The sequence below is a fragment of the Pseudophryne corroboree genome, unplaced genomic scaffold, assembly GCF_028390025.1.
Source record: "Pseudophryne corroboree isolate aPseCor3 unplaced genomic scaffold, aPseCor3.hap2 scaffold_149, whole genome shotgun sequence".
Lineage (NCBI taxonomy): Eukaryota > Metazoa > Chordata > Amphibia > Anura > Myobatrachidae > Pseudophryne > Pseudophryne corroboree.
Genome location: NW_026968120.1, coordinates 684,471 through 705,160, shown reverse-complemented (window position 1 = coordinate 705,160; position 20,690 = coordinate 684,471). Strand labels below are relative to the sequence as shown.

Sequence of the window (20,690 nt, the reverse complement as noted above, 5' to 3'; positions counted from 1 at the left end):
TGAGGGTTCCAGTCAACTTTGGCCCACTGCTTGGATAACATCACCGTATGCAAATCCGTCTGCTGCAGACCTTCCCCCAGGAGTGCTTGTACTAGTTGTTGCATATGGTTTGATATTTGATGGTGCTTCAGTATTAGGCAGCCTTCCGCCCTCCCATGTTCATCTGAAAAGATGTGGTCTCCCTGCAGTTGTTGTCCCCAGATGAGAGTTCACTTGTGCTGCCTCAGTTGAATCTCCTTTACTTGACAGAGATGTGCCTGAGCAGCTGCCCTCACCAGCCCTATCCCAAATCATACTTATTTTGCATAGGAGATACCATGGTCATGAAGATTGTTCTCCAAGGGTGAGGTTCATTCATTGCATTCTGGGTATGCTGACCCCTGTGATTTTCCCAAATGTGGGAAACTCGACTGCATTATTTGTGGTAGTGGGGGACTGTGTTTGTGCTTTCCTCTGGTCAGCTCTGGTAAAAGTCAGATTTCTTTGTCTCAGATCTTCCTCTAGCCTTGTTCTTCTTTCGAGAGTTCCCTTGTGCTGCCTCAGTTGGATCTCTTTCACTTGACAGGGGGGTGCCCGAACAGCGACCCTCCCCAGCTCTAGCCCAACTCCTACTTACCTGCCAGGTGAGATACTATGATCATGAAGGTGCTTCTCCCAGGGCAAGGCTCACCCATTGCACTCTGGGTGTGCTGCCCCTGCGATTTCCCCAAATGTGGGAAACTTGACTGCATAATTTGTGTTTCCCCTGGTCGGCTCTCGTATAATTCAGATCTCTTTGTCTCAGGTCTCTCTCCAGCCTAGTTTGCTGTCTGTTTCCACTTCTCTTTTCTTCAACCGCTCCCTTCTATACCCTTGTGCACTATCCTGACTTCTCCTCCCGTCTGCTTACTTTGTGCCTTCCAATGCACAATGCAAACTACAGGTAGTGCTGCAGGGCCCACACCCTTTTACTTGCCTTACAGAGCAGCTCTGGAGCTGTTACAGTGCCCAGCTGCTGCAAGAAATCAGCTTGAATGCTTCAGGGGATGGGGCATGGCCAACATGAGCCCCACACCAAAGGAGGGTGGAGGTGTTTAATGCGAACTAGGGGTCATCCAAGCACCGCAAAAGGCCGCCATGCCCTGCACGCCCCTTTTCTCTTTTCATATGCAGATGAGGGTTGAAGCCAACTTTGACCCACTGCTTGGATGACATCACCGTATGCAAATCCGTCTTCTGCAGAACTTCCCCCAGGAATGCTTGCACTAGTTGTTGCATTTGGTTTGTTGTTTGGGGGTGCTTCAGTATTAGGCAGCCTTCTGCCCTCCCATGTTCATCTGAAAATATGTGTTCTCCCTGCAGTTGTTGTCCCCAGATGAGAGTTCCCTTGTGCTGCCTCAGTTGAATCTCCTTTACTTGACAGAGATGTGCATGAGCAGCGGCCCTCCCCAGCCCTATTCCAAATCATACTTATTTTGCATAGGATATACCATGGTCATGAAGATTGTTCTCCCAGGGTGAGGTTCATTCATTGCATTTTGGGTATGCTGACCCCTGTGATTTCCCCAAATGTGGGAAACTTGACTGCATTATTTGTGGTAGTGGGGGACTGTGTTTGTGCTTTCCTCTGGTCAGCTCTGGTAAAAGTCAGATTTCTTTGTCTCAGATTTTCCTCTAGCCTTGTTCTTCTTTCGAGAGTTCCATTGTGCTGCCTCAGTTGGATCTCCTTCACTTGACAGGGGGGTACCCGAGCAGCGACCCTCCCCAGCTCTAGCCCAACTCCTACTTACCTGCCAGGTGAGATACTATGATCATGAAGGTGCTTCTCCCAGGGCAAGGCTCACCCATTGCACTCTGGGTGTGCTGCCCCTGCGATTTCCCCAAATGTGGGAAACTTGACTGCATAATTTGTGTTTCCCCTGGTCGGCTCTCGTATAATTCAGATCTATTTGTCTCAGGTCTCTCTCCAGCCTAGTTTGCTGTCTGTTTCCACTTCTCTTTTCTTCAGCCGCTCCCTTCTATACCCTTGTGCACTATCCTGACTTCTCCTCCCGTCTGCTTACTTTGTGCCTTCCAATGCACAATGCAAACTACAGGTAGTGCTGCAGGGCCCACACCCTTTTACTTGCCTTACAGAGCAGCTCTGGAGCTGTTACAGTGCCCAGCTGCTGCAAGAAATCAGCTTGAATGCTTCAGGGGATGGGGCATGGCCAACATGAGCCCCACACCAAAGGAGGGGGGAGGTGTTTAATGCGAACTAGGGGTCATCCAAGCACTGCAAAAGGCCGCCATGCCCTGCATGCCCCTTTTCTCTTTTCATATGCAGATGAGGGTTCCAGTCAACTTTGGCCCACTGCTTGGATAACATCACCGTATGCAAATCCGTCTGCTGCAGACCTTCCCCCAGGAGTGCTTGTACTAGTTGTTGCATATGGTTTGATATTTGATGGTGCTTCAGTATTAGGCAGCCTTCCGCCCTCCCATGTTCATCTGAAAAGATGTGGTCTCCCTGCAGTTGTTGTCCCCATATGAGAGTTCACTTGTGCTGCCTCAGTTGAATCTCCTTTACTTGACAGAGATGTGCCTGAGCAGCTGCCCTCACCAGCCCTATCCCAAATCATACTTATTTTGCATAGGAGATACCATGGTCATGAAGATTGTTCTCCAAGGGTGAGGTTCATTCATTGCATTCTGGGTATGCTGACCCCTGTGATTTTCCCAAATGTGGGAAACTCGACTGCATTATTTGTGGTAGTGGGGGACTGTGTTTGTGCTTTCCTCTGGTCAGCTCTGGTAAAAGTCAGATTTCTTTGTCTCAGATCTTCCTCTAGCCTTGTTCTTCTTTCGAGAGTTCCCTTGTGCTGCCTCAGTTGGATCTCTTTCACTTGACAGGGGGGTGCCCGAACAGCGACCCTCCCCAGCTCTAGCCCAACTCCTACTTACCTGCCAGGTGAGATACTATGATCATGAAGGTGCTTCTCCCAGGGCAAGGCTCACCCATTGCACTCTGGGTGTGCTGCCCCTGCGATTTCCCCAAATGTGGGAAACTTGACTGCATAATTTGTGTTTCCCCTGGTCGGCTCTCGTATAATTCAGATCTCTTTGTCTCAGGTCTCTCTCCAGCCTAGTTTGCTGTCTGTTTCCACTTCTCTTTTCTTCAACCGCTCCCTTCTATACCCTTGTGCACTATCCTGACTTCTCCTCCCGTCTGCTTACTTTGTGCCTTCCAATGCACAATGCAAACTACAGGTAGTGCTGCAGGGCCCACACCCTTTTACTTGCCTTACAGAGCAGCTCTGGAGCTGTTACAGTGCCCAGCTGCTGCAAGAAATCAGCTTGAATGCTTCAGGGGATGGGGCATGGCCAACATGAGCCCCACACCAAAGGAGGGTGGAGGTGTTTAATGCGAACTAGGGGTCATCCAAGCACCGCAAAAGGCCGCCATGCCCTGCACGCCCCTTTTCTCTTTTCATATGCAGATGAGGGTTGAAGCCAACTTTGACCCACTGCTTGGATGACATCACCGTATGCAAATCCGTCTTCTGCAGAACTTCCCCCAGGAATGCTTGCACTAGTTGTTGCATTTGGTTTGTTGTTTGGGGGTGCTTCAGTATTAGGCAGCCTTCTGCCCTCCCATGTTCATCTGAAAATATGTGTTCTCCCTGCAGTTGTTGTCCCCAGATGAGAGTTCCCTTGTGCTGCCTCAGTTGAATCTCCTTTACTTGACAGAGATGTGCATGAGCAGCGGCCCTCCCCAGCCCTATTCCAAATCATACTTATTTTGCATAGGATATACCATGGTCATGAAGATTGTTCTCCCAGGGTGAGGTTCATTCATTGCATTTTGGGTATGCTGACCCCTGTGATTTCCCCAAATGTGGGAAACTTGACTGCATTATTTGTGGTAGTGGGGGACTGTGTTTGTGCTTTCCTCTGGTCAGCTCTGGTAAAAGTCAGATTTCTTTGTCTCAGATTTTCCTCTAGCCTTGTTCTTCTTTCGAGAGTTCCATTGTGCTGCCTCAGTTGGATCTCCTTCACTTGACAGGGGGGTACCCGAGCAGCGACCCTCCCCAGCTCTAGCCCAACTCCTACTTACCTGCCAGGTGAGATACTATGATCATGAAGGTGCTTCTCCCAGGGCAAGGCTCACCCATTGCACTCTGGGTGTGCTGCCCCTGCGATTTCCCCAAATGTGGGAAACTTGACTGCATAATTTGTGTTTCCCCTGGTCGGCTCTCGTATAATTCAGATCTATTTGTCTCAGGTCTCTCTCCAGCCTAGTTTGCTGTCTGTTTCCACTTCTCTTTTCTTCAGCCGCTCCCTTCTATACCCTTGTGCACTATCCTGACTTCTCCTCCCGTCTGCTTACTTTGTGCCTTCCAATGCACAATGCAAACTACAGGTAGTGCTGCAGGGCCCACACCCTTTTACTTGCCTTACAGAGCAGCTCTGGAGCTGTTACAGTGCCCAGCTGCTGCAAGAAATCAGCTTGAATGCTTCAGGGGATGGGGCATGGCCAACATGAGCCCCACACCAAAGGAGGGGGGAGGTGTTTAATGCGAACTAGGGGTCATCCAAGCACTGCAAAAGGCCGCCATGCCCTGCATGCCCCTTTTCTCTTTTCATATGCAGATGAGGGTTCCAGTCAACTTTGGCCCACTGCTTGGATAACATCACCGTATGCAAATCCGTCTGCTGCAGACCTTCCCCCAGGAGTGCTTGTACTAGTTGTTGCATATGGTTTGATATTTGATGGTGCTTCAGTATTAGGCAGCCTTCCGCCCTCCCATGTTCATCTGAAAAGATGTGGTCTCCCTGCAGTTGTTGTCCCCAGATGAGAGTTCACTTGTGCTGCCTCAGTTGAATCTCCTTTACTTGACAGAGATGTGCCTGAGCAGCTGCCCTCACCAGCCCTATCCCAAATCATACTTATTTTGCATAGGAGATACCATGGTCATGAAGATTGTTCTCCCAGGGTGAGGTTCATTCATTGCATTCTGGGTATGCTGACCCCTGTGATTTTCCCAAATGTGGGAAACTCGACTGCATTATTTGTGGTAGTGGGGGACTGTGTTTGTGCTTTCCTCTGGTCAGCTCTGGTAAAAGTCAGATTTCTTTGTCTCAGATCTTCCTCTAGCCTTGTTCTTCTTTCGAGAGTTCCCTGGTGCTGCCTCAGTTGGATCTCCTTCACTTCACAGGGGGGAACCCGAGCAGCGACCCTCCCCAGCTCTAGCCCAACTCCTACTTACCTGCCAGGTGAGATACTATGATCATGAAGGTGCTTCTCCCAGGGCAAGGCTCAACCATTGCACTCTGGGTGTGCTGCTCCTGCGATTTCCCCAAATGTGGGAAACTTGACTGCATAATTTGTGTTTCCCCTCGTCGGCTCTCGTATAATTCAGATCTCTTTGTCTCAGGTCTCTCTCCAGCCTAGTTTGCTGTCTGTTTCCACTTCTCTTTTCTTCAGCCGCTCCCTTCTATACCCTTGTGCACTATCCTGACTTCTCCTCCCGTCTGCTTACTTTGTGCCTTCCAATGCACAATGCAAACTACAGGTAGTGCTGCAGGGCCCACACCCTTTTACTTGCCTTACAGAGCAGCTCTGGAGCTGTTACAGTGCCCAGCTGCTGCAAGAAATCAGCTTGAATGCTTCAGGGGCTGGGGCATAGCCAACATGAGCCCCACACCAAAGGAGGGTGGAGGTGTTTAATGCAAACTAGGGGTCAGCCAAGCGCCGCAAAAGGCCACCATGCCCTGCACGCCCCTTTTCTCTTTTCATATGCAGACGAGGGTTGAAGCCAACTTTGACCCACTGCTTGGATGACATCACCATATGCAAATCCATCTGCGGCAGGCCTTCCCCCAGGAATGCTTGCACTAGTTGTTGCATTTGGTTTGTTGTTTGGGGGTGCTTCAGTATTAGGCAGCCTTCTGCCCTCCCATGTTCATCTTCAGGGGATGGGGCATGGCCAACATGAGCCCCACACCAAAGGAGGGTGGAGGTGTTTAATGCGAACTAGGGGTCATCCAAGCACCGCAAAAGGCCGCCATGCCCTGCACGCCCCTTTTCTCTTTTCATATGCAGATGAGGGTTGAAGCCAACTTTGACCCACTGCTTGGATGACATCACCGTATGCAAATCCGTCTTCTGCAGAACTTCACTTGACAGGGGGGTGCCCGAGCAGCGACCCTCCCCATCTCTAGCCCAACTCCTACTTACCTGCCAGGTGAGATACTATGATCAGGAAGGTGCTTCTCCCAGGGCAAGGCTCACCCATTGCACTCTGGGTGTGCTGCTCCTACGATTTCCCCAAATGTGGGACACTTGACTGCATAATTTGTGTTTCCTCTAGTCGGCTACTCGTATAATTCAGATCTCTTTGTCTCAGGTCTCTCTCCAGCCTAGTTTGCTGTCTGTTTCCACTTCTCTTTTCTTGAGCCGCTGCCTTCTATGCCCTTGTGCACTCTCCTGACTTCTCCTGTCTGCTTACTTTGTGCCTTCCAACGCACAATGCAAACTACAGGTAGTGCTGCAGGGCCCACACCCTTTTACTTGCCTTTCAGAGCAGCTCTGGAGCTGTTACAGTGCCCAGCTGCTGCAAGAAATCAGCTTGAATGCTTCAGGGGCTGGGGCATAGCCAACATGAGCCCCACACCGACGGAGGGTGGAGGTGTTTAATGCGAACTAAGGGTCATCCAAGCGCCGCAAAAGGCCGCCATGCCCTGCATACCCCTTTTCTCTTTTCATATGCAGATGAGGGTTCCAGCCAACTTTGGCCCACTGCTTGGATGACATCACCGTATGCAAATCCGTCTTCTGCAGACCTTCCCCCAGGAATGCTTGTACTAGTTGTTGCATTTGGTTTGTTGTTTGGGGTGCTTCAGTATTAGGCAGCCTTCAGCTCTCCCATGTTCATCTGAAAATATGTGTTCTCCCTGCAGTTGTTGTCCCCAGATGAGAGTTCCCTTGTGCTGCCTCAGTTGAATCTCCTTTACTTGAAAGAGATGTGCCTGAGCAGCGGCCCTCCCCAGCCCTATCCCAAATCATACTTATTTTGCATAGGAGATACCATGGTCATGAAGATTGTTCTCCCAGGGTGAGGTTCATTCATTGCATTCTGGGTATGCTGACCCCTGTGATTTCCCCAAATGTGGGAAACTCGACTGCATTATTTGTGGTAGTGGGGGACTGTGTTTGTGCTTTCCTCTGGTCAGCTCTGGTAAAAGTCAGATTTCTTTGTCTCAGATCTTCCTCTAGCCTTGTTCTTTTTTTGAGAGTTTCCTTGTGCTGCCTCAGTTGGATCTCCTTCACTTGACAGGGGGGTGCCCGAGCAGCGACCCTCCCCAGCTCAAGCCCAACTCCTACTTACCTGCCAAGTGAGATACTATGATCAGGAAGGTGCTTCTACCAGGGCAAGGCTCACCCATTGCACTCTGGGTGTGCTGCTCCTACGATTTCCCCAAATGTGGGACACTTGACTGCATAATTTGTGTTTCCTCTGGTCGGCTACTCGTATAATTCAGATCTCTTTGTCTCAGGTCTCTCTCCAGCCTAGTTTGCTGTCTGTTTCCACTTCTCTTTTCTTGAGCCCCTGCCTTCTATGCCCTTGTGCACTCTCCTGACTTCTCCTGTCTGCTTACTTTGTGCCTTCCAACGCACAATGCAAACTACAGGTAGTGCTGCAGGGCCAACACCCTTTTACTTGCCTTACAGAGCAGCTCTGGAGCTGTTACAGTGCCCAGCTGCTGCAAGAAATCAGCTTGAATGCTTCAGGGGCTGGGGCATAGCCAACATGAGCAGCAAGATGCAGCACTGGACTATTAGTAATGTACTGTTGTATGCTGAGCACCACAATGCAGCACAAGACAATGAGCAGTGATACTGAGCACTGATGAGGATACTACTGAGAACTGACACTGAGCAGGAGAGACACACTACTAGTATTACTGAGCAGCAATAAGTAACCACTGATACTGGGCACTGATATTGAGATTTCCACTGAGAGAACATAGCCACGTCCTCTCCGCTCTCTCTTCAATGCACGAGTAAAAATGGCGGCAACGCGCAGCTCTTTATATGGAATCCGAATCTCGCGAGAATCCGACAGCGGGATGATGACATTTTCCCTTGTTCAGGTTTTCCGAGTCAGGCGGGAACAACCGAGCCTGCCACGGACCAGTGTAAACCACGTGGAGTTCGTCGGGAATTCGGTTCTCGGAGAACCGAACCCGCTCCTCTATATATACTATATTACTATGTTACTGTAGTATACAGAACACCACAATGCAATGAGCAGTGATAGTGAGCACTGATGAGGATACTAGAACTGACACTGAGCAGCAAGATGCAGCACTGGACTATTAGTAATGTACTGTAGTATGCTGAGCACCACAATGCAGCACAAGACAATGAGCAGTGATACTGAGCACTGATGAGGATACTACTGAGAACATACACTGAGCAGGAGAGACACACTACTAGTATTACTGAGCAGCAATAAGTAACCACTGATACTGAGCACTGATATTGAGATTTCCACTGAGAGAACATAGCCACGTCCTCTCCGCTCTCTCTTCAATGCACGAGTAAAAATGGCAGCAACGCGCAGCTCTTTATATGGAATCCGAATCTCGCAAGAATCCGACAGCGGGATGATGACATTTTCCCTTGTTCAGGTTTTCCGAGTCAGGCGGGAACAACCGAGCCTGCCTCGGACCAGTGTAAACCACGTGGAGTTCGTGGGGAATTCGGTTCTCGGAGAACCGAACCCGCTCCTCTCTACCTTATACCCATCAATTTTTTTATTTTCAATCTAAGCCCCTGCAGTTTTCTGTAAGCATCTGCTTCGCTATGATGATCAACAAGTCACAAGGGCAAACACTCAGGGCTTGAGGCGTAGATCTTAGGACCAGCTGCTACAAGCATGGCAGAGGTGTCACTATCACTGGTGACACCCAGAAAGGTGGCGAGGGAAATTGTAATGCAGTGCGCGCAGATAAACAGCGCAATGGTAAAAAGGAGGCATGGTTTCATAGGTAGGGGCGTGGCCTGGTGGCCTGAATCTACATTTTGTTGCTCCGGGTGTCCCGGGGGTTGGGGGCTGCACCCGGGGACTAGTGTGTGAGCTGTGCTGGCTCCTGCACAGTGACAGGGCATGGCCACCCAGCATGACGCCTCCCTTCTTGACCATGCTGTAATTGCAGTCGCACTGCAGTTCAGCGTGATCATAAAAAATGGTGTAGGCTCCTGCTGGTGCAGGCTGTAGAGAAAAGCTGCTGTGACCACGCCCCCTGTGTCTCCTCCGTTGCAGACCCCATTTTGAAGCCTTGCCCCCGGACTAAGAGAAAAGTATGCCCTTGCGCACTATCCTGACTTCTCCTCCCGTCTGCTTAATTTGTGCCTTCCAACGCACAATGCGAACAACAGGTGGTGCTGCAGGGCCCACACCCTTTTACTTGCCTTACAGAACAGCTCTGGAGCTGTTACAGTGCCCAGCTGCTGCAAGAAATCAGCTTGAATGCTTCAGGGGATGGGGCATGGCCAACATGAGCCCCACACCAAAGGAGGGTGGAGGTGTTTAATGCGAACTAGGGGTCATCCAAGCACTGCAAAAGGCCGCCATGCCCTGCATGCCCCTTTTCTCTTTTCATATGCAGATGAGGGTTCCAGTCAACTTTGGCCCACTGCTTGGATAACATCACCGTATGCAAATCCGTCTGCTGCAGACCTTCCCCAAGGAGTGCTTGTACTAGTTGTTGCATATGGTTTGATATTTGATGGTGCTTCAGTATTAGGCAGCCTTCCGCCCTCCCATGTTCATCTGAAAAGATGTGGTCTCCCTGCAGTTGTTGTCCCCAGATGAGAGTTCCCTTGTGCTGCCTCAGTTGAATCTCCTTTACTTGACAGAGATGTGCCTGAGCAGCGGCCCTCACCAGCCCTATCCCAAATCATACTTATTTTGCATAGGAGATACCATGGTCATGAAGATTGTTCTCCCAGGGTGAGGTTCATTCATTGCATTCTGGGTATGCTGACCCCTGTGATTTTCCCAAATGTGGGAAACTCGACTGCATTATTTGTGGTAGTGGGGGACTGTGTTTGTGCTTTCCTCTGGTCAGCTCTGGTAAAAGTCAGATTTCTTTGTCTCAGATCTTCCTCTAGCCTTGTTCTTCTTTCGAGAGTTCCCTTGTGCTGCCTCAGTTAGATCTCTTTCACTTGACAGGGGGGTGCCCGAACAGCGACCCTCCCCAGCTCTAGCCCAACTCCTACTTACCTGCCAGGTGAGATACTATGATCATGAAGGTGCTTCTCCCAGGGCAAGGCTCACCCATTGCACTCTGGGTGTGCTGCCCCTGCGATTTCCCCAAATGTGGGAAACTTGACTGCATAATTTGTGTTTCCCCTGGTCGGCTCTCGTATAATTCAGATCTCTTTGTCTCAGGTCTCTCTCCAGCCTAGTTTGCTGTCTGTTTCCACTTCTCTTTTCTTCAACCGCTCCCTTCTATACCCTTGTGCACTATCCTGACTTCTCCTCCCGTCTGCTTACTTTGTGCCTTCCAATGCACAATGCAAACTACAGGTAGTGCTGCAGGGCCCACACCCTTTTACTTGCCTTACAGAGCAGCTCTGGAGCTGTTACAGTGCCCAGCTGCTGCAAGAAATCAGCTTGAATGCTTCAGGGGATGGGGCATGGCCAACATGAGCCCCACACCAAAGGAGGGTGGAGGTGTTTAATGCGAACTAGGGGTCATCCAAGCACCGCAAAAGGCCGCCATGCCCTGCACGCCCCTTTTCTCTTTTCATATGCAGATGAGGGTTGAAGCCAACTTTGACCCACTGCTTGGATGACATCACCGTATGCAAATCCGTCTTCTGCAGAACTTCCCCCAGGAATGCTTGCACTAGTTGTTGCATTTGGTTTGTTGTTTGGGGGTGCTTCAGTATTAGGCAGCCTTCTGCCCTCCCATGTTCATCTGAAAATATGTGTTCTCCCTGCAGTTGTTGTCCCCAGATGAGAGTTCCCTTGTGCTGCCTCAGTTGAATCTCCTTTACTTGACAGAGATGTGCATGAGCAGCGGCCCTCCCCAGCCCTATTCCAAATCATACTTATTTTGCATAGGAGATACCATGGTCATGAAGATTGTTCTCCCAGGGTGAGGTTCATTCATTGCATTTTGGGTATGCTGACCCCTGTGATTTCCCCAAATGTGGGAAACTTGACTGCATTATTTGTGGTAGTGGGGGACTGTGTTTGTGCTTTCCTCTGGTCAGCTCTGGTAAAAGTCAGATTTCTTTGTCTCAGATTTTCCTCTAGCCTTGTTCTTCTTTCGAGAGTTCCATTGTGCTGCCTCAGTTGGATCTCCTTCACTTGACAGGGGGGTACCCGAGCAGCGACCCTCCCCAGCTCTAGCCCAACTCCTACTTACCTGCCAGGTGAGATACTATGATCATGAAGGTGCTTCTCCCAGGGCAAGGCTCACCCATTGCACTCTGGGTGTGCTGCCCCTGCGATTTCCCCAAATGTGGGAAACTTGACTGCATAATTTGTGTTTCCCCTGGTCGGCTCTCGTATAATTCAGATCTCTTTGTCTCAGGTCTCTCTCCAGCCTAGTTTGCTGTCTGTTTCCACTTCTCTTTTCTTCAGCCGCTCCCTTCTATACCCTTGTGCACTATCCTGACTTCTCCTCCCGTCTGCTTACTTTGTGCCTTCCAATGCACAATGCAAACTACAGGTAGTGCTGCAGGGCCCACACCCTTTTACTTGCCTTACAGAGCAGCTCTGGAGCTGTTACAGTGCCCAGCTGCTGCAAGAAATCAGCTTGAATGCTTCAGGGGATGGGGCATGGCCAACATGAGCCCCACACCAAAGGAGGGGGGAGGTGTTTAATGCGAACTAGGGGTCATCCAAGCACTGCAAAAGGCCGCCATGCCCTGCATGCCCCTTTTCTCTTTTCATATGCAGATGAGGGTTCCAGTCAACTTTGGCCCACTGCTTGGATAACATCACCGTATGCAAATCCGTCTGCTGCAGACCTTCCCCCAGGAGTGCTTGTACTAGTTGTTGCATATGGTTTGATATTTGATGGTGCTTCAGTATTAGGCAGCCTTCCGCCCTCCCATGTTCATCTGAAAATATATGTTCTCCCTGCAGTTGTTGTCCCCAGATGAGAGTTCACTTGTGCTGCCTCAGTTGAATCTCCTTTACTTGACAGAGATGTGCCTGAGCAGCTGCCCTCACCAGCCCTATCCCAAATCATACTTATTTTGCATAGGAGATACCATGGTCATGAAGATTGTTCTCCCAGGGTGAGGTTCATTCATTGCATTTTGGGTATGCTGACCCCTGTGATTTCCCCAAATGTGGGAAACTCAACTGCATTATTTGTGGTAGTGGGGGACTGTGTTTGTGCTTTCCTCTGGTCAGCTCTAGTAAAAGTCAGATTTCTTTGTCTCACATTTTCCTCTAGCCTTGTTCTTCTTTCGAGAGTTCCCTTGTGCTGCCTTTGTTGGATCTCCTTCACTTTACAGGGGGGTACCCGAGCAGCGACCCTCCCCAGCTCTAGCCCAACTCCTACTTACCTGCCAGGTGAGATACTATGATCATTAAGGTGCTTCTCCCAGGGCAAGGCTCACCCATTGTACTCTGGGTGTGCTGCTCCTGCGATTTCCCCAAATGTGGGAAACTTGACTGCATAATTTGTGTTTCCCCTCGTCGGCTCTCGTATAATTCAGATCTCTTTGTCTCAGGTCTCTCTCCAGCCTAGTTTGCTGTCTGTTTCCACTTCTCTTTTCTTCAGCCGCTCCCTTCTATACCCCTGTGCACTATCCTGACTTCTCCTCCCGTCTGCTTACTTTGTGCCTTCCAATGCACAATGCAAACTACAGGTAGTGCTGCAGGGCCCACACCCTTTTACTTGCCTTACAGAGCAGCTCTGGAGCTGTTACAGTGCCCAGCTGCTGCAAGAAATCAGCTTGAATGCTTCAGGGGCTGGGGCATAGCCAACATCAGCCCCACACCGAAGGAGGGTGGAGGTGTTTAATGCAAACTAGGGGTCAGTCAAGCGCCGCAAAAGGCCACCATGCCCTGCACGCCCCTTTTCTGTTTTCATATGCAGATGAGGGTTGAAGCCAACTTTGACCCACTGCTTGGATGACATCACCATATGCAAATCCATCTGCGGCAGGCCTTCCCCCAGGAATGCTTGCACTAGTTGTTGCATTTGGTTTGTTGTTTGGGGGTGCTTCAGTATTAGGCAGCCTTCTGCTGCACCCTGCTTTGGTGTGGGGCTCATGTTGGCCATGCCCCATCCCCTGAAGCTTTCAAGCAGATTTCTTGCAGCAGCTGGGCACTGTAACAGCTCAAGAGCTGCTCTGTAAGGCAAGTAAAAGGGTGTGGGCCCTGCAGCACTACCTGTAGTTTGCATTGTGCATTGGAAGGCACAAAGTAAGCAGACGGTAGGAGAAGTCTGGATAGTGCACAAGGGTATAGAAGGGAGCGGCTGAAGAAAAGAGAAGTGGAAACAGACAGCAAACTAGGCTGGAGAGAGATCTGAGACAAAGAGATCTGAATTATACGATAGCCGACCAGGGGAAACACAAATTATGCAGTCAAGTTTCCCACATTTGGGGAAATCGCAGGGGCAGCACACCCAGAGTGCAATGGGTGAGCCTTGCCCTGGGAGAAGCACCTTCATGATCATAGTATCTCACCTGGCAGGTAAGTATGAGTTGGGCTAGAGCTGGGGAGGGTCGCTGCTCGGGCACCCCCCTGTTAAGTGAAGGAGATCCAACTGAGGCAGCACAAGGGAACTCTCAAAAGAAGAACAAGGCTAGAGGAAGATCTGAAACAAAGAAATCTGACTTTTACCAGAGCTGACCAGAAGAAAACACAAACACAGTCCCCCACTACCACAAATAAAGCAGTCGAGGTGAGGTTCATTCATTGCATTTTGGGTATGCTGACCCCTGTGATTTCCCCAAATGTGGGAAACTCGACTGCTTTATTTGTGGTAGTGGGGGACTGTGTTTGTGTTTTCTTCTGGTCAGCTCTGGTAAAAGTCAGATTTCTTTGTTTCAGATCTTCCTCTAGCCTTGTTCTTCTTTTGAGAGTTCCCTTGTGCTGCCTCAGTTGGATCTCCTTCACTTAACAGGGGGGTGCCCGAGCAGCGACCCTCCCCAGCTCTAGCCCAACTCCTACTTACCTGCCAGGTGAGATACTATGATCATGAAGGTGCTTCTCCCAGGGCAAGGCTCACCCATTGCACTCTGGGTGTGCAGCCCCTGCGATTTCCCCAAATGTGGGAAACTTGACTGCATAATTTGTGTTTCCCCTGGTCGGCTCTCGTATAATTCAGATCTCTTTGTCTCAGATCTCTCTCCAGCCTAGTTTGCTGTCTGTTTCCACTTCTCTTTTCTTCAGCCGCTCCCTTCTATACCCTTGTGCACTATCCTGACTTCTCCTCCCGTCTGCTTACTTTGTGCCTTCCAATGCACAATGCAAACTACAGGTAGTGCTGCAGGGCCCACACCCTTTTACTTGCCTTACAGAGCAGCTCTGGAGCTGTTACAGTGCCCAGCTGCTGCAAGAAATCTGCTTGAATGCTTCAGGGGATGGGACATGGCCAACATGAGCCCCACACCAAAGGAGGGTGGAGCAGAAGGCTGACTAATACTGAAGCACCCCCAAACAACAAACCAAATGCAACAACTAGTGCAAGCATTCCTGGGGGAAGGCCTGCCGCAGATGGATTTGCATATGGTGATGTCATCCAAGCAGTGGGTCAAAGTTGGCTTCAACCCTCGTCTGCATATGAAAACAGAAAAGGGGCGTGCAGGGCATGGTGGCCTTTTGCGGCGCTTGACCGACCCCTAGTTTGCATTAAACACCTCCACCCTCCTTCGGTGTGGGGCTCATGTTGGCTATGCCCCAGCCCCTGAAGCATTCAAGCTGATTTCTTGCAGCAGCTGGGCACTTTAACAGCTCCAGAGCTGCTCTGTAAGGCAAGTAAAAGGGTGTGGGCCCTGCAGCACTACCTGTAGTTTGCATTGTGCATTGGAAGGCACAAAGTAAGCAGACGGGAGGAGAAGTCAGGATAGTGCACAAGGGTATAGAAGGGAGCGGCTGAAGAAAAGAGAAGTGGAAACAGACAGCAAACTAGGCTGGAGAGAGACCTGAGACAAAGAGATCTGAATTATACGAGAGCCGACCAGGGGAAACACAAATTATGCAGTCAAGTTTCCCACATTTGGGGAAATCGCAGGGGCAGCACACCCAGAGTGCAATGGGTGAGCCTTGCCCTGGGAGAAGCACCTTCATGATCATAGTATCTCACCTGGCAGGTAAGTAGGAGTTGGGCTAGAGCTGGGGAGGGTCTCTGCTCGGGCACCCCCCTGTCAAGTGAAGGAGATCCAACTGAGGCAGCACAAGGGAACTCTCAAAAGAAGAACAAGGCTCTGAAACAAAGAAATCTGACTTTTACCAGAGCTGACCAGAGGAAAACACAAACACAGTCCCCCACTACCACAAATAAAGCAGTCGAGTTTCCCACATTTGGGGAAATCGCAGGAGCAGCACACCCAGAGTACAATGGGTGAGCCTTGCCCTGGGAGAAGCACCTTCATGATCATAGTATCTCACCTGGCAGGTAAGTAGGAGTTGGGCTAGAGCTGGGGAGGGTCGCTGCTCGGGTACCCCCCTGTAAAGTGAAGGAGATCCAACTGAGGCAGCACAAGGGAACTCTCGAAAGAAGAACAAGGCTAAAGGAAAATCTGAGACAAAGAAATCTGACTTTTACCAGAGCTGACCAGAGGAAAGCACAAACACAGTCTCCCACTACCACAAATAATGCAGTCAAGTTTCCCACATTTGGGGAAATCACAGGGGTCAGCATACCCAAAATGCAATGAATGAACCTCACCCTGGGAGAAAAATCTTCATGACCATGGTATCTCCTATGCAAAATAAGTATGATTTGGAATAGGGCTGGGGAGGGCCGCTGCTCATGCACATCTCTGTCAAGTAAAGGAGATTCAACTGAGGCAGCACAAGGGAACTCTCATCTTGGGACAACAACTGCAGGGAGAACATATATTTTCAGATGAACATGGGAGGGCAGAAGGCTGCCTAATACTGAAGCACCCCCAAACAACAAACCAAATGCAACAACTAGTGCAAGCATTCCTGGGGGAAGGCCTGCCGCAGATGGATTTGCATATGGTGATGTCATCCAAGCAGTGGGTCAAAGTTGGCTTCAACCCTCGTCTGCATATGAAAAGAGAAAAGGGGCGTGCAGGGCATGGTGGCCTTTTGCGGCGCTTGGCTGACCCCTAGTTTGCATTAAACACCTCCACCCTCCTTTGGTGTGGGGCTCATGTTGGCTATGCCCCAGCCCCTGAAGCATTCAAGCTGATTTCTTGCAGCAGCTGGGCACTGTAACAGCTCCAGAGCTGCTCTGTAAGGCAAGTAAAAGGGTCTGGGCCCTGCAGCACTACCTGTAGATCGCATTGTGCGTTGGAAGGCACAAAGTAAGCAGACAGGAGGAGAAGTCAGGATAGTGCGCAAGGGCATAGAAGGGAGCGGCTCAAGAAAAGAGAAGTGGAAACAGACAGCAAACTAGGCTGGAGAGAGACCTGAGACAAAGAGATCTGAATTATACGAGAGCCGACCAGGGGAAACACAAATTATGCAGTCAAGTTTCCCACATTTGGGGAAATCGCAGGGGCAGCACACCCAGAGTGCAATGGGTGAGCCTTGCCCTGGGAGAAGCACCTTCATGATCATAGTATCTCACCTGGCAGGTAAGTAGGAGTTGGGCTAGAGCTGGGGAGGGTCGCTGTTCGGGCACCCCCCTGTCAAGTGAAAGAGATCCAACTGAGGCAGCACAAGGGAACTCTCGAAAGAAGAACAAGGCTAGAGGAAGATCTGAGACAAAGAAATCTGACTTTTTCCAGAGCTGACCAGAGGAAAGCACAAACACAGTCCCCCACTACCACAAATAATGCAGTCGAGTTTCCCACATTTGGGGAAATCACAGGGGTCAGCATACCCAGAATGCAATGAATGAACCTCACCTTGGGAGAACAATCTTCATGACCATGGTATCGCCTATGCAAAATAAGTATGATTTGGGATAGGGCTGGGGAGGGCCGCTGCTCAGGCACATCTCTGTCAAGTAAAGGAGATTCAACTGAGGCAGCACAAGGGAACTCTCATCTGGGGACAACAACTGCAGGGAGAACACATATTTTCAGATGAACATGTGAGGGCAGAAGGCTGCCTAATACTGAAGCACCCCCAAACAACAAACCAAATGCAACAACTAGTGCAAGCATTCCTGGGGGAAGGCCTGCAGCAGATGGATTTGCATATGGTGATGTCATCCAAGCAGTGGGTCAAAGTTGGCTTCAACCCTCGTCTGCATATGAAAAGAGAAAAGGGGCGTGCAGGGCATGGCGGCCTTTTGCAGCGCTTGGATGACCCCTAGTTCGCATTACACACCTCCACCCTCCTTCGGTGTGGGGCTCATGTTGGCTATGCCCCAGCCCCTGAAGCATTCAAGCTGATTTCTTGCAGCAGCTGGGCACTGTAACTGCTCCAGAGCTACTCTGAAGCACCCCCAAACAACAAACCAAATGCAACAACTAGTGCAAGCATTCCTGGGGGAAGGCCTGCAGCAGATGGATTTGCATATGGTGATGTCATCCAAGCAGTGGGTCAAAGTTGGCTTCAACCCTCGTCTGCATATGAAAAGAGAAAAGGGGCGTGCAGGGCATGGCGGCCTTTTGCAGCGCTTGGATGACCCCTAGTTCGCATTACACACCTCCACCCTCCTTCGGTGTGGGGCTCATGTTGGCTATGCCCCAGCCCCTGAAGCATTCAAGCTGATTTCTTGCAGCAGCTGGGCACTGTAACTGCTCCAGAGCTACTCTGTAAGGCAAGTAAAAGGGTGTGGGCCCTGCAGCACTACCTGTAGTTCGCATTGTGCGTTGGAAGGCACGAAGTAAGCAGACGGGAGAAGTCAGGATAGTGCGCAAGGGCATAGAAGGGAGCGGCTCAAGAAAAGAGAAGTGGAAACAGACAGCAAACTAGGCTGGAGAGAGACCTGAGACAAAGAGATCTGAATTATACGAGAGCCGACGAGGGGAAACACAAATTATGCAGTCACGTTTCCCACATTTGGGGAAATCGCAGGAGCAGCACACCCAGAGTGCAATGGTTGAGCCTTGCCCTGGGAGAAGCACCTTCATGATCATAGTATCTCACCTGGCAGGTAAGTAGGAGTTGGGCTAGAGCTGGGGAGGGTCGCTGCTCGGGTTCCCCCCTGTGAAGTGAAGGAGATCCAACTGAGGCAGCACCAGGGAACTCTCGAAAGAAGAACAAGGCTAGAGGAAGATCTGAGACAAAGAAATCTGACTTTTACCAGAGCTGACCAGAGGAAAGCACAAACACAGTCTCCCACTACCACAAATAATGCAGTCAAGTTTCCCACATTTGGGGAAATCACAGGGGTCAGCATACCCAAAATGCAATGAATGAACCTCACCCTGGGAGAAAAATCTTCATGACCATGGTATCTCCTATGCAAAATAAGTATGATTTGGAATAGGGCTGGGGAGGGCCGCTGCTCATGCACATCTCTGTCAAGTAAAGGAGATTCAACTGAGGCAGCACAAGGGAACTCTCATCTTGGGACAACAACTGCAGGGAGAACATATATTTTCAGATGAACATGGGAGGGCAGAGGACTGCCTAATACTGAAGCACCCCCAAACAACAAACCAAATGCAACAACTAGTGCAAGCATTCCTGGGGGAAGGCCTGCCGCAGATGGATTTGCATATGGTGATGTCATCCAAGCAGTGGGTCAAAGTTGGCTTCAACCCTCGTCTGCATATGAAAAGAGAAAAGGGGCGTGCAGGGCATGGTGGCCTTTTGCGGCGCTTGGCTGACCCCTAGTTTGCATTAAACACCTCCACCCTCCTTTGGTGTGGGGCTCATGTTGGCTATGCCCCAGCCCCTGAAGCATTCAAGCTGATTTCTTGCAGCAGCTGGGCACTGTAACAGCTCCAGAGCTGCTCTGTAAGGCAAGTAAAAGGGTGTGGTCCCTGCAGCACTACCTGTAGTTCGCATTGTGCGTTGGAAGGCACAAAGTAAGCAGACAGGAGGAGAAGTCAGGATAGTGCGCAAGGGCATAGAAGTAAGCGGCTCAAGAAAAGAGAAGTGGAAACAGACAGCAAACTAGGCTGGAGAGAGACCTGAGACAAAGAGATCTGAATTATACGAGAGCCGACCAGGGGAAACACAAATTATACAGTCAAGTTTCCCACATTTGGGGAAATCGCAGGAGCAGCACACCCAGAGTGCAATGGGTTAGCCTTGCCCTGGGAGAAGCACCTTCATGATCATAGTATCTCACCTGGCAGGTAAGTAGGAGTTGGGCTAGAGCTGGGGAGGGTCGCTGCTAGGGTACCCCCCTGTAAAGTGAAGGAGATCCAATTAAGGCAGCACAAGGGAACTCTCGAAAGAAGAACAAGGCTAGAGGAAAATCTGAGACAAAGAAATCTGACTTTTACCAGAGCTGACCAGAGGAAAGCACAAACACAGTCCCCCACTACCACAAATAATGCAGTTGAGTTTCCCACATTTGGGGAAATCACAGGGGTCAGCATACCCAAAATGCAATGAATGAACCTCACCCTGGGAGAAAAATCTTCATGACCATGGTATCTCCTATGCAAAATAAGTATGATTTGGAATAGGGCTGGGGAGGGCCGCTGCTCATGCACATCTCTGTCAAGTAAAGGAGATTTAACTGAGGCAGCACAAGGGAACTCTCATCTGGGGACAACAACTGCAGGGAGAACACATATTTTCAGATGAACATGGGAGGGCAGAAGGCTGCCTAATACTGAAGCACCCCCAAACAACAAACCAAATGCAACAACTAGTGCAAGCATTCCTGGGGGAAGTTCTGCAGAAGACGGATTTGCATACGGTGATGTCATCCAAGCAGTGGGTCAAAGTTGGCTTCAACCCTCATCTGCATATGAAAAGAGAAAAGGGGCGTGCAGGGCATGGCGGCCTTTTGCGGTGCTTGGATGACCCCTAGTTCGCATTAAACACCTCCACCCTCCTTTGGTGTGGGGCTCATGTTGGCCATGCCCCATCCCCTGGAGCATTCAAGCTGATTTCTTGCAGCAGCTGGGCACTGTAACAGCTCCAGAGCTGCTCTGTAAGGCAAGTAAAAGGGTGTGGGCCCTGCAGCACTACCTGTAGTTTGCATTGTGCATTGGAAGGCACAAAGTAAGCAGACGGGAGGAGAAGTCAGGATAGTGCACAAGGGTATAGAAGGGAGCGGCTGAAGAAAAGAGAAGTGGAAACAGACAGCAAACTAGGCTGGAGAGAGACCTGAGACAAAGAGATCTGAATTATACGAGAGCCGACCAAGGGAAACACAAATTATGCAGTCAAGTTTCCCACATTTGGGGAAATCGCAGGGGCAGCACACCCAGAGTGCAATGGGTGAGCCTTGCCCTGGGAGAAGCACCTTCATGATCATAGTATCTCACCTGGCAGGTAAGTAGGAGTTGGGCTAGAGCTGGGGAGGGTCGCTGTTCGGGCACCCCCCTGTCAAGTGAAAGAGATCCAACTGAGGCAGCACAAGGGAACTCTCGAAAGAAGAACAAGGCTAGAGGAAGATCTGAGACAAAG

General features: G+C 50.3%; 28 non-coding genes and 3 pseudogenes across 28 annotated transcripts; 20 read left to right on the top strand and 11 right to left on the bottom strand.

Moving 5' to 3' along the window:
- The first annotated feature begins 292 nt into the window (after positions 1-292).
- LOC134998818 (U1 spliceosomal RNA) lies at positions 293-456 on the top strand. The gene has a single exon (XR_010200986.1). It is a non-coding gene; the product is annotated as a U1 spliceosomal RNA (small nuclear RNA).
- Positions 457-608: 152 nt separating this feature from the next.
- On the top strand, positions 609-771 carry LOC134999132 (U1 spliceosomal RNA). Its single transcript, XR_010201294.1, has one exon. It is a non-coding gene; the product is annotated as a U1 spliceosomal RNA (small nuclear RNA).
- Positions 772-1,445: 674 nt separating this feature from the next.
- Positions 1,446-1,609, top strand: LOC134998922 (U1 spliceosomal RNA). Its single transcript, XR_010201085.1, has one exon. It is a non-coding gene; the product is annotated as a U1 spliceosomal RNA (small nuclear RNA).
- A 152-nt stretch (positions 1,610-1,761) lies between these two features.
- LOC134999174 (U1 spliceosomal RNA) lies at positions 1,762-1,924 on the top strand. The gene has a single exon (XR_010201335.1). It is a non-coding gene; the product is annotated as a U1 spliceosomal RNA (small nuclear RNA).
- A 674-nt stretch (positions 1,925-2,598) lies between these two features.
- LOC134998817 (U1 spliceosomal RNA) lies at positions 2,599-2,762 on the top strand. Its single transcript, XR_010200985.1, has one exon. It is a non-coding gene; the product is annotated as a U1 spliceosomal RNA (small nuclear RNA).
- A 152-nt stretch (positions 2,763-2,914) lies between these two features.
- Positions 2,915-3,077, top strand: LOC134999131 (U1 spliceosomal RNA). The gene has a single exon (XR_010201293.1). It is a non-coding gene; the product is annotated as a U1 spliceosomal RNA (small nuclear RNA).
- Positions 3,078-3,751: 674 nt separating this feature from the next.
- LOC134998921 (U1 spliceosomal RNA) lies at positions 3,752-3,915 on the top strand. The gene has a single exon (XR_010201084.1). It is a non-coding gene; the product is annotated as a U1 spliceosomal RNA (small nuclear RNA).
- Positions 3,916-4,067: 152 nt separating this feature from the next.
- Positions 4,068-4,230, top strand: LOC134999172 (U1 spliceosomal RNA). The gene has a single exon (XR_010201333.1). It is a non-coding gene; the product is annotated as a U1 spliceosomal RNA (small nuclear RNA).
- A 674-nt stretch (positions 4,231-4,904) lies between these two features.
- Positions 4,905-5,068, top strand: LOC134998496 (U1 spliceosomal RNA). The gene has a single exon (XR_010200729.1). It is a non-coding gene; the product is annotated as a U1 spliceosomal RNA (small nuclear RNA).
- Positions 5,069-5,220: 152 nt separating this feature from the next.
- On the top strand, positions 5,221-5,355 carry LOC134998433 (U1 spliceosomal RNA; annotated as a pseudogene).
- An 836-nt stretch (positions 5,356-6,191) lies between these two features.
- Positions 6,192-6,355, top strand: LOC134998428 (U1 spliceosomal RNA). The gene has a single exon (XR_010200691.1). It is a non-coding gene; the product is annotated as a U1 spliceosomal RNA (small nuclear RNA).
- A 670-nt stretch (positions 6,356-7,025) lies between these two features.
- Positions 7,026-7,189, top strand: LOC134999088 (U1 spliceosomal RNA). Its single transcript, XR_010201251.1, has one exon. It is a non-coding gene; the product is annotated as a U1 spliceosomal RNA (small nuclear RNA).
- Positions 7,190-7,341: 152 nt separating this feature from the next.
- LOC134998558 (U1 spliceosomal RNA) lies at positions 7,342-7,505 on the top strand. The gene has a single exon (XR_010200761.1). It is a non-coding gene; the product is annotated as a U1 spliceosomal RNA (small nuclear RNA).
- Positions 7,506-9,929: 2,424 nt separating this feature from the next.
- LOC134998485 (U1 spliceosomal RNA) lies at positions 9,930-10,093 on the top strand. Its single transcript, XR_010200718.1, has one exon. It is a non-coding gene; the product is annotated as a U1 spliceosomal RNA (small nuclear RNA).
- A 152-nt stretch (positions 10,094-10,245) lies between these two features.
- On the top strand, positions 10,246-10,408 carry LOC134999130 (U1 spliceosomal RNA). The gene has a single exon (XR_010201292.1). It is a non-coding gene; the product is annotated as a U1 spliceosomal RNA (small nuclear RNA).
- A 674-nt stretch (positions 10,409-11,082) lies between these two features.
- On the top strand, positions 11,083-11,246 carry LOC134998843 (U1 spliceosomal RNA). Its single transcript, XR_010201009.1, has one exon. It is a non-coding gene; the product is annotated as a U1 spliceosomal RNA (small nuclear RNA).
- Positions 11,247-11,398: 152 nt separating this feature from the next.
- Positions 11,399-11,561, top strand: LOC134999129 (U1 spliceosomal RNA). The gene has a single exon (XR_010201291.1). It is a non-coding gene; the product is annotated as a U1 spliceosomal RNA (small nuclear RNA).
- A 674-nt stretch (positions 11,562-12,235) lies between these two features.
- On the top strand, positions 12,236-12,399 carry LOC134998869 (U1 spliceosomal RNA). Its single transcript, XR_010201034.1, has one exon. It is a non-coding gene; the product is annotated as a U1 spliceosomal RNA (small nuclear RNA).
- Positions 12,400-12,551: 152 nt separating this feature from the next.
- Positions 12,552-12,687, top strand: LOC134998475 (U1 spliceosomal RNA; annotated as a pseudogene).
- An 855-nt stretch (positions 12,688-13,542) lies between these two features.
- Positions 13,543-13,705, bottom strand: LOC134999078 (U1 spliceosomal RNA). Its single transcript, XR_010201241.1, has one exon. It is a non-coding gene; the product is annotated as a U1 spliceosomal RNA (small nuclear RNA).
- Positions 13,706-14,173: 468 nt separating this feature from the next.
- Positions 14,174-14,336, top strand: LOC134998308 (U1 spliceosomal RNA). Its single transcript, XR_010200592.1, has one exon. It is a non-coding gene; the product is annotated as a U1 spliceosomal RNA (small nuclear RNA).
- Positions 14,337-15,164: 828 nt separating this feature from the next.
- On the bottom strand, positions 15,165-15,327 carry LOC134999128 (U1 spliceosomal RNA). The gene has a single exon (XR_010201290.1). It is a non-coding gene; the product is annotated as a U1 spliceosomal RNA (small nuclear RNA).
- Positions 15,328-15,469: 142 nt separating this feature from the next.
- LOC134998870 (U1 spliceosomal RNA) lies at positions 15,470-15,632 on the bottom strand. Its single transcript, XR_010201035.1, has one exon. It is a non-coding gene; the product is annotated as a U1 spliceosomal RNA (small nuclear RNA).
- Positions 15,633-15,784: 152 nt separating this feature from the next.
- On the bottom strand, positions 15,785-15,948 carry LOC134999032 (U1 spliceosomal RNA). The gene has a single exon (XR_010201192.1). It is a non-coding gene; the product is annotated as a U1 spliceosomal RNA (small nuclear RNA).
- Positions 15,949-16,622: 674 nt separating this feature from the next.
- Positions 16,623-16,785, bottom strand: LOC134999127 (U1 spliceosomal RNA). The gene has a single exon (XR_010201289.1). It is a non-coding gene; the product is annotated as a U1 spliceosomal RNA (small nuclear RNA).
- A 152-nt stretch (positions 16,786-16,937) lies between these two features.
- On the bottom strand, positions 16,938-17,101 carry LOC134998994 (U1 spliceosomal RNA). The gene has a single exon (XR_010201155.1). It is a non-coding gene; the product is annotated as a U1 spliceosomal RNA (small nuclear RNA).
- Positions 17,102-18,121: 1,020 nt separating this feature from the next.
- Positions 18,122-18,257, bottom strand: LOC134998548 (U1 spliceosomal RNA; annotated as a pseudogene).
- Positions 18,258-18,409: 152 nt separating this feature from the next.
- LOC134999031 (U1 spliceosomal RNA) lies at positions 18,410-18,573 on the bottom strand. Its single transcript, XR_010201191.1, has one exon. It is a non-coding gene; the product is annotated as a U1 spliceosomal RNA (small nuclear RNA).
- A 674-nt stretch (positions 18,574-19,247) lies between these two features.
- Positions 19,248-19,410, bottom strand: LOC134998413 (U1 spliceosomal RNA). Its single transcript, XR_010200677.1, has one exon. It is a non-coding gene; the product is annotated as a U1 spliceosomal RNA (small nuclear RNA).
- Positions 19,411-19,562: 152 nt separating this feature from the next.
- LOC134998715 (U1 spliceosomal RNA) lies at positions 19,563-19,726 on the bottom strand. Its single transcript, XR_010200886.1, has one exon. It is a non-coding gene; the product is annotated as a U1 spliceosomal RNA (small nuclear RNA).
- Positions 19,727-20,400: 674 nt separating this feature from the next.
- Positions 20,401-20,563, bottom strand: LOC134999212 (U1 spliceosomal RNA). The gene has a single exon (XR_010201372.1). It is a non-coding gene; the product is annotated as a U1 spliceosomal RNA (small nuclear RNA).
- Between the last annotated feature and the right edge of the window lie 127 nt (positions 20,564-20,690).